This window comes from Lissotriton helveticus, chromosome 1_1, assembly GCF_964261635.1.
Source record: "Lissotriton helveticus chromosome 1_1, aLisHel1.1, whole genome shotgun sequence".
Classification (NCBI taxonomy): domain Eukaryota; kingdom Metazoa; phylum Chordata; class Amphibia; order Caudata; family Salamandridae; genus Lissotriton; species Lissotriton helveticus.
The window spans coordinates 306,064,252-306,079,473 of NC_136057.1; the positions used below are offsets into that span (position 1 = coordinate 306,064,252).

A 15,222-nucleotide genomic window follows, 5' to 3' on the forward strand; every position below is an offset into this window, starting at 1 on the left:
CCTGCGCCTATATACCCCACCCCCTAACTCCTCCCTTTCCCCTACCTGGCCTATCAGCGCGAATGACCCCGGGGGAAGACTAGTCTGCGACTGTGCTTCCCCCGGGGCCCGGCATCGCGCAATAAACAGACCACGCAGTGTCAGCGTAAAAGGCCATTTTATTAGACCAGAAACTGCGTAATCTGTACAAAAACAGTAAACATAAAACAGGTAATAACATCAAAACCCCCACTCACACTCCCCTCTCACTCGTTTCACTCGTTCCACCTCATCACAAAGCCCTGGAGGCTCCATACCATGCTTTCTTCCTGCCCCTCAATCATTTGTCATCCAGCCCACTCATTGCGTCCTGCCATTCACGCTTCTATCCCCCCTAAGAACTCCCCCCCCAAGGGATGGGTGTGCCCGCTCTTGACCCCCTTGTCCCTTCAAGTACCGCCAACCAGTGAACCCCCTGTAGGGCGGTTCACTGCCCCACCCCCCCTTCCAAGGGGTCCCGGTCCACTACACTCGCCAGCATTCATACTCTGGGACACCAGATAGCCTCATTCCACAACTTGCTCACCACATCTCTCATCTCCATCATGTAATAGGCATTGCCCAACTGTGACAAGTGCACCCCGTCGTCCCTAAAAACTAACGGCTCCGCAAGTCGAATCCCCTCATGTGCAATTACTTTAATGTCATTGTCACCACAGTAAAGTCTCATGGCCCTGTTGAGTTTCCTTCGTGCCCTCTCGATCGCCCCATGCTTCATAGCCCCTCTCCACACTCTTCTGGGGACCAACTCCGTCCAGGCAATGCAGGTCCCTGCAAGCCTGCCCTTCAACACATCCAGATCCCGTTGCATGAGTTGCAAAAGTGCCAAACCGGACAGCTGCACCAGGTCGTTCTCCCCAGATGTATGATCAACAAATCAGGGCATCCCCTCTGTGGGACCATCTTCGCGAGCCAGGGCAGTAGTGCCCCCCATCGCATGCCACCTTTGCCCCACCATTGTACCTCGTGCAAGTGTCCTTTCAGTCCCAGGTTACGGCCGTAAACCTGTCGCTCCGCATATTTGGATGCCCAATGCACGAAGGAGTGCCCAACAATCCATGTCACCGTCTTTCTGCCCGGTCCACCCACGCAACCTACGAAGAAAAAGATGTTAGAAACAGGAACACAACGACATGCTCAACAACAACCTGACAGGCAACCCTCACTTCCTCACATACTTCTCGCAACAGCGGGACTTCCACCGCCCAATCCTCCTTATCCTGTCCCAGGACCACCCCAGCCTGGCCTCAGCTGTCGCAGCCCCAATCCTGAACGAATGAGTCCCGAACCCAGATGCATCCAGTCCCAGCCTCCGCACAGCCTTGCGGTACACTGCCAGCAACTGGCCCGCCGTCACTCTCGCGCCAGATGCATGAACAAAAATCTCCTCCCGCACCACACTCACCGACCTCAGGAAAGACCGCCACTCAAACACTGGGCACACCCCCCCGCCCTCAGTCTCATTCAGCCATACCCACTTACCCCTGCCTAACTGGTCAGTCTTCGAGCACCGCAACCAAATCCCCAGGCGGCCCCCATCCACCGAATCTCCCCGAAAAACCTGCCAGCCATTCTCCTCGAACCCAACAACTCCGATACCCGGAAAGCCCCGAAAAACATCCACACCATACACAAACGGAAAAGGCCGGCCTCAACCAGGTCGTAACAACAATCCGGCAACACGCCAACCAGCCGAACCAGCAACTCAAAAGTGATTGCCTCACGCAACCTACCCCCCCCACTCCCGCGCTCCCTGCCCAACCCCTCAACATCCTGCTCACGATCACATCCTTGGTCGGATCAAACCCCAGAAACAGGACACAGTAAAAGGATATCCCCGCCAATTTACCAGAGATCGTGGCCGCTGACAAACCCCTGTCAACACAAACCAACACAAAACATCTCAGCCCTTGCCTCACATCAGACTCAGCTCCCACCACACTATCCACGTTCCAGCCCATGAAAGCACTAAATTCCGACCATGCCAAACGATATGTCCTCTTCGTAGTTTCAGCCAGCGAACCCTCCACCAGTCCAATCATCCTCACTCCCCCAAGGCCCAGATGCCGGCCGGCAGCTCGGTCTTGCAAGTATCCGCTCCCGGTGCCAGGCGCCGAAACCGCTGCCACTGCGAACGAGACAAAGCATCCGCAATGTCATTATTCGCTCCAGGGACATGCTTAGCCCGAAACACCACATTCAACCGCAGACACGTCAACATGAAACTCCGCAACAAACGCAGCACTCTCAGGTCCCGAGCCCTCTGATGATTCACCAACTCCACAACTGTCATGTTGTCCACATGGAAAAGCACAGATCTGTTCCGAAATTCCTCCCCCCAGACCTCCAGCGCCACCAGCAAAGGGAAGAATTCCAAAAAGGCAATGCTCCTCCCCTGTCTCAACCATAGAGCCGGCCAGACCTCCGCACACCACCTCCCGTCCCAGAAAACACCAAACCCCGCCGACCCAGCCGCATCGGAGTAAATTTGGCATTGCCAGACCGCCCTCTCCTCATCAAAATCCAGGGACACACCATTGAAATCCTGCAAGAAAGTAATCCAAGTCCTCAAGTCAGCCCTCATTCCCATGGAAATCCTGACTCTGTGATGTGGAAGCACTGCCCCCGACATGGCCATGCCGAGCCGCCTGCAGAACGTCCGTCCTGCCCGCACCACCCTACACGCAGAGTTGAGAAAGCCTAGAAGTTTCTGAACCGCCCGCAAAGGAATCCGCTTCTCCCCAACCGCCCAGTCCAGACATGCCAGTATCTCCGTCACCTTGGCCGCAGGGAGGCGCGCCATCCACTGCACCGAGTCCAATTCAATCCCCAGGAACGTGAGGCAACAGCTGGGACCAGCCGTCTTCTCCGGCGCCAGAGGCACCCCAAAGCGAAAGGCCACCTCCTGGAAATGCGACAGGGCCCTGCCGCAATCCCCGGAATCCGCCTTCCCCAGGAAGAGGAAGTCGTCCAAGTAGTGAGTAACCTCACGGCACCCACTGACCCGAACCATGACCCACTGCAGAAAAGTGCTAAAGAGCTCAAAGGGAGCACAGGAAATGGCACACCCCATGGGCAAAACTTTGTCCACGTAGATGGCCCCCCCAAACTGCATGCCCAGGAGCGAAAAATCCGCCGGGTGAATAGGCAGCAGACGGAAGGCCGACTTGATGTCGCATTTCGCCAATTCCGCCCCCGGACCACAAACCCTCACCAGACGGATCGCATCGTCCACTGACGCATAGAGCACCCTAGAATCCTCCTCCGCAATAAAATCATTCACTGACTGTCCTTCTGGCCAAGACAGATGGTGGATCAACCTGAACTCCCCCTCCTCCTTCTTCGGCACCACCCCCAATGGAGAGACGATCAGATCACTCAAAGGCCAGTCCGTAAACGGGCCAGCCACCCTTCCTTCCAGCACCTCCTTCTGTAGCTTCGCAGCCACTACACTCGGTAGTTCCTTCGCTGATCTCAAATTGTCGGCCCAACGTCGCTCCCTAGGACCCTGATAGCCCACTCTAAACCCCTCCGTGAAACCCCAGAAAAGCCGCGCCGCAGCCTCCTGATCCGGGTAACAAGAGAGCCAGGGGCCATCACCTCCACCCTAACCGATGTAGGCGCCCTTCTGTCCAGGGTGTCCCCGCCCCCTAGCGTTCCTCCACTGCTCCGAGGGCGTGGTGAGGGTAAGGCACTGGGTAAGGGAATGCTTCCCACCGCATTTGGAGCACTCGTGTTTGAATTTACAGGGGTACCGGGAACAATACCCCCTGCTGTAGCTCCAACAAACCCCCGTGGAAACCCCTCCCGGCTTGGACTGTTGCCCAGAGACGATGGTGCTGGGCACCGAGCCTCCCCCCGCCCCGCCGTGGGCGGGACGCGGCAGAAACGACCGATACACCACCGGCAGGCCACTGGCAGTATGCGTGGACGCAGTGGAGTGCGTCAACGCCATCCACTGCACCCAGAGTTCTTGATCCACTTCCCCCCAGCTCTTCTCCGGATTCGCACTGACCCTGGCTCGAAACTCCTCATCGTAGCTCAGCCATGCAAACCCCCCGAACTGCATCTGGGCCTTACGAATGATATCCATGTATTTGAACAGCGCAATCGCCCTATCCAAATACTTCTGGCAGTAGACACTGGCAAAGATTAAGAAAGCCGACGTCCAATTCTCCATCGTCACCGGCACCCTAGGGCGCCTAGTCAGCTCCCACTCCTCCTCTTTGGACCCCTCCTTCGCCTGCACCTCCCTATGGAGCAACTTAAAGACGTCCACAAACTCATGCCTCCAAATCCGATCCTTCAATTTCTCCGAGAGGTGGGACCCCAGCGGCATAGCCAGCCCCATGTATGGCAGCTTCTTCGGTACCTTCACTCCCTTTTCTTCCTTTCCCCCCACCTTGTCTGTCTGCACCCCCAACGTCACCAACTTACCGTCCACCTGTTCACCATCCTCAGGAGGACTGCCCGATGGCTTCTCCCCCTCCCTCACTGACCCATCACCAACTCCCACAGATCTGCAAGCCCTCTTGCGCCCTTCCCCACTCCGGGGACCGTCATTCCAGGCAGCCCACCATGCACCCTCACCTGTGAGTGTCTCCGTCCGTTCCTTGGGCCGTCCCCTGGGCACCGCCGCCTGGACCACCGTCGTCCGCGCCTTAGTCTTCGTCGACGCCGGGGCCTGCAAAACACCAAGGTCGCCGTTGTCCGCAGCGCCCCCTAAGCCTACCAAGTCATCCCGCACCTCCCCGTCCTCCAGGTCATCACTCTCCGTGCCATAATCCAACTCAAGCACCGGTTCCTGATCCACACACACATTCTCCACCTCCTTCACCGCTCTCTTCACACCTTTCAGAACACTCTTCTGCCCATGCACGCCCACTTCCACACGCGCCGCAGGGGCCCGAGCCCTCGGTGGAGGGACAGCCGCCGCAGACTGCCCTGCTACTTCAGTCCTGCGTTTCGGAGCCGTCTTGCGCTCCGCCAGGCACCCCCGGGCTCTGCCAGCAGCCGCCGGCTTGGATCCCCTCCCGCCCCTCAGGTCGCTCCAGCCTGAGTGGGCCCCGGCACCATCGGGCCTCAAAGCCGTCCTGGCCGTCCCTACACCTGCCATGACCCTCTGCGGAGGGGGGTCCTCCACAGACTTCCTGGCCCTGACTCTCCTGAGCTCTTCCACCTTCTCTGCCTCCCGTTCCTCATCAGAGGTCGGGGAGGGGCACTCATCAAAATCACGGTGCCAAACTGCACTCACCCCGGCCCCGGACTGTTCAGCCCGCCAGGCCTCCCGGATCTGCTCCAGGATCCTCTCCCCCCTAGCTCTCTCCTCCCAGGAAGCAGCACCCCAGATCTGAGGGGGCGGGGGCGGGCAGTAGCCGTAAAAATCAGCCCCCGTGGGGAAGAAGCCCCCCTGAGGGAACCCCGGGACCCAGCCGGGCCCCCCAGCCATGGGAAACAAGATGGGCCGCCCCCCTGGGTCCCTGCCGCCGCCTGACCTGCCGGGGCTGGGGTGCCAGCCCTGGAGCCAGTGGACAGGTCGATGGGAGCCTCCTCCTCCAGGCCTCCGCCCTCCCTGGTGATGTCCCCTGACAAGCCGGCCCCAGGGGTGATGGTAGCAGCCCCCACGACGGTCCCAGGTGTCCCAACCCCACCCAGAGCCCCCTCCAGCTCCAGGGCAGGACCAGAAAAAGTGACCTCCCGCCCCACCCCCTGCCCAGCGCCGGCCGGCACCTGCAGGGGGTCCATGATTGCAAGCGCGGAGGGCGCGGGCTCCACAGCGGCCCCCGCGGCCCCAGGCACAAACTCTTACGGCGGGAAGGCACGCGGGGGCAGGCTCTTGCGTTTCCCGCCCCTCGCCGTGTCTCTGGGCGCACTGCCCCCCCTCCGCTCGCAGCCGGACTCTGCAGCGTCAGGCTCGTCCTCCTGACAAGCGGCCACCGCGGCCGAAACCCCGGCCGAAGCAGCACGTGTGCCCCTGGTGGCCCCCACCCACGCCTGGCCTAAGACCCCTGGGCGAAGCAAGTCCTCCCGCCCGGCCCTCGCAAGAAGCAGCAAGGCCTCCCTGACCTCCTGCGACGATACGCCCGACATCGTGCCGAAATGCACGCTTCCGGCGTGGGAACCAACCGGCTGCCATGTGGGAACAGCCCCCGGCGCTTATAGGACCGACCAAGAGACCATCCGGCTACACTACCCGACAAAAAGGCCCTAGCTAACACTAACCTCCCTTTCGTAAACCCTCCCGATGGTGCCAGACGCAGGAAGAGGAAGTTCCCTTCCTCCCCTGCGCCTATATACCCCACCCCCTAACTCCTCCCTTTCACTTACCTGGCCTATCAGCGCGAATGACCCCGGGGGAAGACTAGTCTGCGACTGTGCTTCCCCCGGGGCCCGGCATCCTAGGAGTGTTTCAGTTCCTGTACCAATCTCCCCTCACTCTTTTTACTTCCACAGTCACTTGATCGCTTTTGAGGCCCCGAAATAATCATAACCACCGGCTGGTGAAGAAAAGCTTTTAATGACTTAAACAGAACCACAATCTACGGATGTGATTGGAGGTGTCGGCTGACACCTCCCTGAATATTGCTGCAAAGTTGGACGTGCTGAATATAGAACTTCAAATTGTTCTGCTGTCACCCTATCCCCTTTGTCCTGATGAAGACCCGCCTCTGATACTTACTAATCTGCACTACTATTAAGGGTCAAAAGGCCGACGTTGTTGTCTTAATTAGTCCACGCAATTCCCTGACCAGAAAAGAAAATGATATCTTCCATTGGGATTTATGCAATTAGTTGTGGACTTTTATTCTAAATATTATTTGTGTGTAAATATATATGTTATTTATGTCACCTATGTACAGCACTTTGTCACTTATCACTACCAGTCACTAATTGTACCACACAGCCATTGGCTCATTCGCCATGTGTGTTTCCGGTCACAGACAGCCTTTTTCAATTTTTTTCATTGATTTGCATATATACAAGTATAAAGTAAAGAAATTCACCCTTTGACATAAATTGGTTGTTTTTTCTTGGTGTGTTACTTTGTTATATGACTAAAGCATATTTCCTTTAATGTACTAAGTACCAAGTGCAAATCAGTTGATCACCCCGACAGAACCATTGTTCACTTTAGTATAGATCTACCAGAGCTGAAGGCTCTGTTCTCATTCCAACCTAGAATTGCGTACGGCCAATACCACCAGCACTACCTGAACAAACAGGGAGGGACAAGATTAGTTGCTCTATCACATCAGGCACAAACAATTTGGAATTGGGCCTTGCAGAATAATGTAACACTTAAAGCAGAACATGTTCGAGGAGTATCCAATGTGCTAGCGGACACTTTGAGCGGACTAACAACCAGTTATCACGAGTGGGAACTTGATCTCCAGGTTCTGCAGGACATCTTCCTTAGCTGGGGCACACAGCATCTTGATCTATTTGCAGCCAAGCGAAACAAGAAGTGCTTATACTATGCAATCTGTCATCCCCAGAAAGGTTCCTGGGTAAATGCCTTTTTGATCGAATGCTAAAAATATTAGCTTACGCTTTCCCCAAATTCCTTTGATAGAGCGCGCGGGTCACCCGACCAATAATTTCGCCACTTCCGGCTTCGGGCCCATATATTTCAAATCACCATATACATTGATCGGATGACCTCACGGTCTGCTATCAGATATTTGTGAGTTCCTTTCGTTATTCTTCAGAGTACCCGACTTACCATCCACCGATACGGGTAGCTATGACCACAATGGATCAGGGAGCTAGCTGTAAAAGGAAAGGCAGCAAAATACAAACCCAACAAATAACATTCAAATTCTCTTTGTAAATGACCACGGACAACTGGAAGTTTTAAAGTCTTTATCTATTTTAGTAAAATTCAGAAATCATCAAATTCACAGTAATTAAGCAATCAATAATCAGAATAACAGAAAGTACATAGCTGAATAGCAAATAAGTCAGTGCAACCATTTATAAACTAATGGAACCAGGACACCTTCAAAATGAAGGATCAGGAATTAGAACGTTTAAGATGAATCACTAAAGATGGGATAGGCTTTGATTAGGACTAGTATTCTAGAATTATCTCAAAAATATGAGACAGGAGTTCGGGACATTTATATAACTATAGGAGAGTCTATGAAGAGAGACACGCTATGCTTTAAGGCAAAAGTTCTTTAGACAGTTTAAGTAAGGATGTTCTAGACCATATCAGGAAATGACAAACTGCAATGCAAAATATAATTTCTAACAGGTAGGGTAACATAGGAACACGTTATGAAATAAATGCAAATAACTTTATGATTCAATGGTTGCGGGAGAAAGCATGGAAAATTAACATATGCAAAGGTATGTCTTTATTAAAGCAAAAGACAGAAATTCAGAAAGGTGCAAGATTCAGAGTTTCAGAGTGATATTTACCTAGACTGGTGTGAAAAACCAAACCCTGGCCACGGGTCAGTTAAGGACAGGAAACCCTCAAGGAAGGATACCCCTCAAATGGACAGCAGGTGCAGAATGGACACCCAAGACAGGACAGGAAACCCTCAGATTAGGATCAGGACAGGACCACCAGGATACGACCAGCACCCGCAGTTCGGAAGCAAAGCCTGCGCTCCACCCTCTCTGCAGCTATCGATCAGGACCCCGATTGGGTCAGCGAATTCCCCAGCAAAGTGCTTCGCCAGCACTTAAGGTTCAGTAAAACCTTCAGAGTCTATGGTCAAATTTCGGACAGAGAGCTCCGCAGCTCCTCTGTATCAAGTCACCTATTGAGTGCGTTGGGTCAGTGACAGGTCAGCTAAACCAGACAAGTCGGACAATTTCCCTAGGTGAACCCAGGGTAGATATACTGTTTTGGGACGGTGTACCACCCCCCAATGTTGCAAAGTGTCAGAATCCCTCAATTTGGATTGGTCCTAAGGTAGGGTTTGGGTAACACACCAATCAGAACAGACTATTTGGAGGCCTACTTTGCATCTCTGGGTACCGCCTAGCGAGATTGGGGTTCCCATGAGAAAGTCGCACAGAATACAATGAAAAGAATACATTTCGATACAATAGAACATAATCATGATGCTTCTGCTGGGTGAAGGTGCACTTTCCCAGGGTGGCTCTGGCATCAACCTTCTTTGGCCTGAGTTCAATGTCGTGGCAGCCTCTAGTGATTCTGCGCAGAAATACCCTCCAAGATGGACTCCCCAGCCCCAGCACCCCTCCGAGTCGAGGATACATGAAAAGTAAGCGAAAACAAATTAAAACATAGAAATGACGGTATGAAAAACACATCATGGGTTGTGTACTTTAAACTTATCATTATAAAAATATACTACGCAGTTTAAATGTTAGCAACATATACACATTCACAAAAGCATCACCACGTTATTCACGAGAGCTGTGTATTACGCATGCGCACCCTTTCCCACCAAACTTATAACTACGTCAGGTCACGTGAGTGTGACTGACGCATGCGCAGAAGCAATTTTCCAAGCGGCGGCCATGTTTAGGAACACGGATTAGTTGTATTAGAAATACACATACGCAAGCTTCCTCTACTTCGTTCGAATATAAAATAAAAGATTAGTAAGACGTACAAATTTTATTAATTGATTACACACAGGCGAGGTTCATGACTCGAGCAAGTCGCAATGCGAAGCTTGCTCTATCAATCCCCTCTTTGATGATATTTACTATCATCACAAAAAAATAATGGAACCAGATGCCAACTTCTCACACTTTATACAACTCTATCTCTTCCAGCAAGCGATTCAGCTTCTCTTTCTCATTTTTGGTAGTGTGAGAATTTTTCACCTTTTTGTATATATGATTATTCATTTCTTCTAATTCAAGCTCATCCACACTTCGTTTCACTCCTCTGGCATTCACTTGATGCTTTCTGGTGTGCTTACGGCATTTGCAACAGACAAATATGAAAAATAGGATAAGACCTATAATTCCAATTGGCATCAGTACCTTAAACAATAAGCTTTTACCTATGCTAGCAAGCCAATGACCTACATTTGAGAGACCATCTACCAGTCTCTTCCAGGCACTGTCAACCTCGAGTGGTTTGAGTTCCTTTTCCAAATTAGTAATGTTTTTCACGTATCTTTTGAGCTGCACACTTTTGTCCGGAATATAAGTGCAACAATGTTGCGCCTTCAACATCCGGCAGACCCCGCCCTCCTTTGCTAATAAGGTGTCAAGAGCAAGTCTGTTCTGCAAAACCATTGATCTGATTGCAACCATTTCGGTATTGACCAGCAGAAATCCATGAGCTGTGTCAGTAGACAACACATCCACTATTGTTGATAATTTGCAAATTCTGTGAGTGTTCAGAACCACTCCCACTCCAGGTATCAGTGCACTGAAAATACTACCCATTATTTCACCTACGCTTTCTCTTTTACTACGCACTAAGCCATTAGTATTTTCACTGCTTCCAGCAACTTCATTCACATGGTATATTTTCGGGAAGACAATGCCAAAATAGCAGCTTCCATACCAGTGATCCGGCAATTTGAAATAAGCCTTGTCTCCACATATATAATAAATTCCAGGAAACACAGGCTCTGACCCATTTTTGAAACCCCATCCTCCAATTACCTTGTAATTATGTTCACATTCACTGGAACCAATGAAAATGTTATTATAATAGCTAGTCTTCTCGCGGTGAAGACATAGCTTTCCTTTCCTTTCAAAATCCAGCAACAGAGCAGGTCCCGCCCTGCCATTTGAGGTGCCTTCCATGTCCTCAGCCCATTTTGGCGTTTTCTGTCTTTCGTCATCTGCCTTTCTTTGTATTTTTATTCTCCTCTTCTCTGCCATGTTCAGGAACATCTTTTCCTGCTCACGCAAAGAGCAGGTCAAGTTATCTCTGTGTGCGTCACCTATGTCTATATTACCTATAGTCAGAAAGTATTCGCCCATATAGCGAGTAACGTCACTTTTGGTATGTACAGGATTCAGGTTCCCACGTATAGGAAGTTCAGAAAAGATCACGTCATTGTTAGAGTAATAGTACTGTAACGGTCCTCTTTTGTAAAATAAGCTTGCTAAAATACTACAGGAAATTCCATATGTCTTGGGCAAGTGATGGTATGTCACGCCTTCAGCCACAGAGGTAGGTAGCTTCATGCAGACATAGCAATCTTCAATTTCCATAGTCTCTACATAGTGTATTAACAAGTTTGCGAAAACATTTAAATGTGTCTTATTCTTAACTTCATGATAATGTAGTCCTCCCTCATCTGATGCTTCTAAGTCTCGTTTTGTTTGTTTGAGTGCTTTCTCATGTCTTACTACACTCTGTGTTGTCAGTTCTTCACTGTCAGTATTTACAATTTCAGTAGGGTCAATATTAGTATTTTTGCTCACCGCAAAAGGAATGAAAACTGTTAGTCCTATCCAAACTAATATCACTATAATTATACTACATACACATACCTTGCAGCATGTTTTGCAACAACTGCGACTAGGTCTACCATTCACGTTTGAATCAGACATTTTGGCTCAGAAGAAGTTTCTCGACCCCTCTTTGTGTCTCTGCACGAGTAGCTTACTTTTGTGCAAATTCACGGTGGCTCGTCTTCTTCTTCGGCAGAATACTGAGCAACTGGTTCTCCGTCGCTTTCGTCAGTTATATCAAGATCTTCAAATTCTTCCAAAACGAGCGTCCATTCAGGAGACTTGTACTTTTTGTTTTGTCTTTTTATTCGATCGCTCCTTCTTTTGGAAGTGTCTTCTGGTTGTTCTGCTATGCGAGAACTTCTCCTTTCTTCTGCACGTTTTTCTTCTACCGTTTTTATCCTCAGTCTCAATTTCTTTATGAATCCAGGCTCAATGTGCTTTCTTTTCTTAAGTCTTTTAGTTGGTACTGGGACTTCGTTTTCTTTTATTGCCCTTTTATTTTCATTTGCTTGTGGCAATTCTGCTTCCTTTACTTCCCTTCCTATCTGACTAGTTCCAGGGCTCGTATCTATTTCTTCTGCCTGGTTACTAAACTGGCCTTGTTCAGGAGAGTTTTGTTTTTGCCTTTCAAATGTCTCTGCCTCTGTTTCCTGAACACGTTCTTCTAATCCTATCTGTTCCTGTTCGAGCACTTCGTTCTCTTGACTTTCTTCCGCTCGAATCTCTTTACTAGGTCTAATCTGTTTGTTTTCGACTTCTGGAGTTTGGGGAGGTGTATCAATTATTTGTTCAGTCCCTGTCTTACCTTCTCCTTCCTCAGTTTTGATGTGAATCTCAATAGTCTGAGGTTCTTCGCCTGTGCCTTGCTTTTCCTCTCTATTCCACTCTCTACCTTCCCAAATTCGCTCTCTTGTTCTGATTGGGTCTTCTGTGAGGTCAATCAAGGGTATCCACTCATCTGGCCATATGCTTGGCAGCTCGTCATCAGCTACTTCTGGACCAACTTCTGGGAACCCCTCAGCAGGCTTGACTCTTGGTAGCTCGTCATCAACTACCCCTGGACCAACGTCTGCGGACCCCTCAGCTTGACTGGTACTGGGCTGTACGTCGTCAGTTACTTCTGGTCTTGCTTCTGCATGCCCCTCTGCTGGATGGCCTTCTTCTCCAGGCTCTTTGTCTGGTAGTACCTTCTGGGTGTGGCTGGCGTGGATCCAATGGGGAACACCTGCACACTTCACTGCTGTGGTCGTTACCAGGATTACTTGGCGCTTCTGTCCCCACCTTGGTTCCAGGCAGCTCGACCAAGTATGCTTCTTTATTTTGACCCAGTCCCCTGGAACCAGTTTGTGGAGAGGAGTCGTTGGATTGGCGACGGCGTCTTCTCCGATCTGGCGAGAGATATAACGTACTTGGTCACCTAATCTCTTGCAGTATTCAAGCACCAAATCATCAGTAATACTCAACAGTTTGCTTCCTGGTACCCACGCTTGTCTCATCACTCTTCCCATCAGGATTTCATGTGGGCTCAGGCCTGTCTTCCGGTCTGGAATACTTCGGAGTCCCATCAGAACCAGAGGCAGGGCCTTTACCCAGGTCATGCCAGATGCATCACACAATTTCGCTAGTCTTGTTTTGATAGTCCCGTTTATTTGTTCCACCACTCCAGAAGCCTCTGGATGATATGCACAGTGGAGTTTTTGCGAGATCCCAAATGCCTTACAGAGTTGGTCGATCACATCATTCTGAAAATGTCGGCCTCTATCTGATTCAATAGTGACTGGAACCCCAAATCTAGGTATCAGTTCTTTCAGTAAACACTTTGCTACTGTCAGTGCGTCACTTTGGGGAGTAGGGTAAGCTTCCACCCACTTTGAAAATAGGCAGACATTGACAAGGACATAACGCTTCCCCTCACAACGTGGCATGGTGATGAAATCAACCTGTATTCTCACAAAGGGACCCCCTGACCTCACAATTTTCCCTAGTTCCACCATTGTTCTCTTGCCTGCATTCATCTGTTGACATGACAAGCACCTCTGGCAGAGGGACTCTGCTACTTTCCTGAACTTTTTGCTGTACCAAGTCTGTTGGAATACCAGAATCATGGCGTCCCTACCAATGTGTGATCCCTCATGTATCAGTCTAGCCATTGTGCCAAGCAAGTGTCTGGGTAACACAGGCATACCATTTGGGCCCAAGATGACACCATCCTCACGTCTTGGTCTACACCCTTCTTCCTTCCACTTCTCTCTCTCTTGCCAGGGTGTCGCCTGTTGCCATTCTCTCACTTCATCCCATGTAGGCACTTCTTCAAACACTCGAAGTTGGCAGCTGGTTCCGGGCCCCCCCCGTTTTGGATTTATGATCAATCGATCCCTGGCGCATAATTGTGCCACTCGATCAGCGAAATCATTTCCCAAAGATACAGGGTCAAAGTCCTTCTTATGGGCAACACACTTGACCACTGCCAATTCCTTTGGTAATTGGATCGCCTCTAAAAGGTCTTGAACAACTTTTCCATTTCGAATAGGGGTACCTGATGAAGTCAGGAACTCCCTTTGTAGCCATAATTGGCCAAAGTCATGCACAACTCCAAAACAGTACTGACTGTCAGTATACACTGTTAGGCGTACGTTTTTCCCCAATTTGCAAGCTTTTATCATAGCGATCAATTCGGCTACTTGTGCAGACTTTACTTCAAATAAATAACCTGCTTCTTCAATTTTGGTTAAGGAGACTACCGCATAGGCAGCACTCAGGCCTCCTTGTTCATGTCTTAGGCATGAACCATCCACAAACAATTCCATGTCATGTTTAGGCAAAGGTGTTTCTTTAATGTCTGGGCGTGGTTTTGTGCAAAATTCTGTTAAATCAATGCAGTTATGCTCATTTTCCTCCCCATCTTCCATATCCATTGAGTTGGGAAGCAGAGTGGCGGGATTCAGAATGTTGCACCGGACAATCGTTATATTTGCAGCACCCACGAGAATCCTCTCGTATTTAGTCAGCCGACTAGGGGTGAGATACTGAGTTTTCGTTCTTGTTAGCAAAATTACCACTCCATGTGGAACATACACAGTTACAGGACGTCCCATGACAATGGATTCACTCTGCTCTAAACTTGTGCAAGTAGCAGCTACTGCTTTCAGACATCCTGGTAATCCAGCAGCCACTGGATCCAGGGTGGCAGAGAAATATGCCACAGGCCTTCTCGTTGTGCCGTGTTCTTGGGTTAGGACTGACAATGCACAATTATCGCGAGTGTCACAGAACAGGGCAAATTCCTTGGAATAGTCTGGCATTCCCAATGCAGGGGCTGTACACAGACAATCTCGCAATTTTGTGAAGGCTGTTAAGCTTTCATCATCCCATTCTACAATATCCGGTGTTCCTCTCTTGGTCATTTTTATCAAAGGCCTAGCTAGGACTGCAAATCCCACAATCCATTGCCTGCAGTATCCTATCACCCCAAGGAACATTTTGATTTCTTTCTGAGTACGGGGTAACTGCATCTTTTGAATTATTCTCACTCTTTCTGACGTTACTTTCCTGATGCCTTTCTCTATCTGGTGCCCCAGATATTTCACTGATTTTGCACAAAACTGTAATTTTTCAGGGGCCACTTTGTGTCCCTTTTCACTCAGGTGATTCAGTAGGGCAATGGTGTCAACCACGCAATCCCTATGGCTTTTAGACGCCACCAATAGGTCGTCGATGTATTGTACTAAAACAGATTTTCCAGGTAAGACCAAAGTTTCCAGGCATTTTTTC

At 50.1% G+C, this 15,222-nt stretch overlaps 1 protein-coding gene and 1 pseudogene across 7 annotated transcripts in view; one reads left to right on the forward strand and one right to left on the reverse strand.

Annotated features, from left to right (window-relative positions):
• Window positions 1-15,222, forward strand: part of AGBL3 (AGBL carboxypeptidase 3) — an 873,099-nt gene that overhangs the window by 314,006 nt on the left and 543,871 nt on the right. The gene's annotated exons all lie outside the window — the stretch shown is intronic.
• Window positions 521-15,222, reverse strand: part of LOC144819198 (uncharacterized) — a 29,285-nt pseudogene continuing 14,583 nt past the window's right edge.